The following is a 3,804-nucleotide window of genomic DNA, read 5'->3' as shown; positions in this document are numbered from 1 at the left end:
ACAGTAACAAGTGGTCTAGGGAAGGAGCAAGGGAACCACTACAGGATCCAAAGGATCGTAAGGTGGATATAGCAAACTGAAGATGTTTTATTAAGACTGGTGTTTGGGAAAAGATAAATCATTTGTGCTCATTAAAAGCTCTAAAGATGTGCGCCAAAGAAATAGAATTTCACTAGAAAAACCGCTAGAATTAGTGAATTAGTGACAATTCGCCTAAGCTGTGGGACTGAAGCTCCTCGTCCCACAATCTTTTTTTCTTTTTAAAGATTTTATTTATTTGACAGACAGAGATCACAAGTAGGCAGAGAGGCAGGCAGAAAGAGGGAGAGAAGCAGGCTCCCCGCTGAGCAGAGAGCCCGATGTGTGCTTGATCCCAGGACCCTGAGATCATCACCTGAGCCAAAGGCAGAGGCTTACCCCACTGAGCCACCCAGGCGCCCCCGTCCCACAATCTTTAATCTACATAAATGTATCATACAAGGGAGACAGCTTTTGGGGTTTCCACAGTTCCACTCATAGGTAACTGTGACTGTCAACAAGATAGACTAACCCTTACGCAATCTCTTTTTCTGGTTGTTAGGAAGCATTTACGAAACTAGTAAAACTACATTCATTAAAAAATTACATGATTCAGAAAATTCAGATTAGCATTCCCTATTGAGGAAATCAATGAGATTTTGCTGTTTTTCTTTTCTGAAAGGAAAATGAACTCTTCTGTGAATGTTTCCTTGTAACGATTTCCAGTGTGACTCAAGAAGTACTAGTTCCTTAGGAATTCTTTAAGAATAAGGTTAAGAGATTACTGTGCCTCCTCTCTTAGTTTAACAAAAAAATGCATTTGAATTCTGTTTTAACATATCCCTAATTTATTTGACACTTCAGTTATCTGATAAACATACGAATTATGCCACAAAACTTCAGGCGACAAGAGCTTGCAAAGCCCAAACAAAACTTGACCCAACTAGGAGTTACCACAGTTTTGAAAAGTACACTTCTTCAAGAAAGCAGTAAAACAAATCAGCAATCTTATCATCTGCTTCTCAGGCTGACCAGAGAATATATTCCAGTAAATCCATTCATAAGTTCACATGAGCAGTTAGAAAGGAAGGAACACCTGGTTCAAAGTGCAATGTTTCATCGCAAACACACTGCTTCTGTTTGGAATCTAAGCTACTCCACACATCCTGTATGCCTTGAGATACTGTGCCCTTTCTCCTCCCTCCTGCAAAGTGATGGCATTCAATGTTGTTAAAGATAAATTTTTGGTCTTCTAGATGTAAAGGCATTTGTTGTAAGAGAAATAGTCCTCGGGGTCTCTCTCACATCCCCCAGAAGACTCTCACATCCCAGTGTAGGAAACACTCATCTAGAGGACTTCGAACAGAGTAAAACCCAAATTGACACAACCTCGGCATTATCCATAAAAATACTATCACTGTCAAAAACGTATGTCAAGAATTTTACTGGCAGCATTTAAAAAAGAAATCATTAGACCATAGAAGACACTGTGATGCAGATCAGCCCATGACCAAACATCCCTTTTTATCTCCCATTCAGGTCAAAGTACGGAAGCTGCTGGGAGCCAGCACCGTGTGAGCCGAACCCCTGGCAACCTCCTGCAGAAACCAGGTCTGGTCAAACAGTACTGGCTCCAAGGGGCCAGGGGACAAGCTCTGCCCCCGCTCACAGTTGGGAATACAACACCAGCTCTACTTCCTTCCTGCAGTGTCCCACCGATGTGCGATTCTGGAAGCACGTGGTTCCCAACCATAAAGCACCAGTGAGATTTCATCCAATACAAAGAATGTAATTCAGAAAACTGCACAACAGCACCCCTGGGAAGGCACCCAAAGCTAACCAAAAAGAAGAGCCTCGGCACTTAGGAGAGTTTTTCGATACACTGCAGGCCCCTTACTATTGCCCTATTTGCTTACACCACTCAACATCTTCTACTATTCCCAACAAATTAACTGCTGTTCAAATATAAATTAAGAGATGAAAGATAAGGAACGAGCCCACATCCTGACTGACAGATCAGGGAGTAAATCTGCCTCCCCAGGAAGCAAATGTTAGGATAAGGAGTGAGAGAACCAGCAGAACAACAGAGTAAAGCAAGTATGGCCCAGGCAGGACTGGGCTGTTGACTTTAAGGGAAAAAAGTTTCATTTTAATTTTCAGATTCCAAAAGTCAAAATGTACTTTGGGTAAGTGCAAAGTAAAGAGTGTTCTTTCTTTTACTTAAATAATGAGGACAGCAATGACATTACTATTACTTCACGCTGTAAACTGACAACTTTTAAGATTTCACTTAAATTATAGGTTTTGAAGTTAAACAAAACTGGGTGACATTCTTCAAGTTTAGAAGTTGTGCTTTGCAGAAAGAGTCAATTAAATTATAAAGATTCAAACATCTAAAAAATCTAAATGCTTTACTTATAATAAATTTGATATTAAAACCTCATTCGTGTAATTGAATCGTAGCGTGTCAGTACATGCTCGGTTCTAATAATTCAGTGGTTCTAATACTTAGAAGGAACATTTCAGGAAAATTATCCTTATTGATAAGACATTTAGGAAAAACAGGTTTTTGCACTGTCGTATCAGTGTTTTACAAAGTTGTACAAAATGATTCCATTAAAAAGCAAGTAAAACGTAATCACTTTATCCCAGCACATTAGCCAAATAATAAAAATCTTTAAAACGCTATTTTCCCTTATGCAGTCAATACTGAAAGTCACTCATTCAATAAATTCACCATTCAAAAATCAACCTTTATCTTAAATCCCAACAGAAATGTCCTTATTGTGGAAAAATAACCTATTTACTTCCTTCCACTCATAAACTGAAATTAGCAATGCTGCTGAGGGTTGCAGCTGGACCGTGAATGGGACGTGCGATGGTCTGAAAAGCAATGTCCACACAGCTCCGCTCCTCGTCTGAAGATGCCTTTTGTGTGAATTCGGAAAGGCTTTCCTTTCCTCAAGATACTTTATTACCAACATTTAGAAAATTATGACAATTAACAATACTGTGATTATACCCATATAAACAGCATCCGTGAGTTGTGCACCCTTATACCCAGAGCTCTCTCAAGACTTAATTTAGTATCTTCTCTTTCTGTATGTATCTTAACTGAATTCACAACATCAGAGCTAAGGTTCTCTTTTAAGACAAAAAAAGGTCCCTTAACAAAGCTCTCCGTATCACAAAATGACAGTTAAAGAGATCACATATACGCCACCAGCAATGACAACAGTCATGATCATACAACCTCAATATTGCTCTTGATTCTCTCATCAGCCTACTTTCGAGACCATTAACACAGGAACCTTGCTCTCTCAAACAGAAATGGAGCTCTGTAATTGACACAACGCAGAAACCTGAAAGTCATACTAAGAACATACATGCGATGCTGATGAACGCTTATTGACGACACTATTTAACAGTTAGGAAAGCAAGATACCGGGACAAAATCATTCCAAGTCTCAACTTTTCAGATAAAGCATGTGCATAAGACCATAGCTGGTTTCACAGAAAACCAGAGCTGAGAGCCGGGGAACTCCCAATTCCAGACATGTTTTTATCAGCTGTATCAGAACACCATTATCCCAAAAGCCAAGGCCAATATTCTTCCTAATTGCTCACAGCTGATTCTAATGCGCCGTACCATCAGTGGACTACGTTGCCATATATTAAGACTGTTCAAAATCTTTAAAATTCCAAATTCATGGTGAGAAACGTCCTCTGAAATTCGAGAATTAAAATGTACAAAAATAAATACCACTCTGACACTCAAGGGAGATC

The sequence above is a fragment of the Enhydra lutris genome, unplaced genomic scaffold (assembly GCF_002288905.1).
Source record: "Enhydra lutris kenyoni isolate GAN:26980312 unplaced genomic scaffold, ASM228890v2 scaffoldscaffold34, whole genome shotgun sequence".
In the NCBI taxonomy this organism is placed as follows: Eukaryota; Metazoa; Chordata; class Mammalia; order Carnivora; family Mustelidae; genus Enhydra; species Enhydra lutris.
This window is presented reverse-complemented; position numbering follows the sequence as displayed.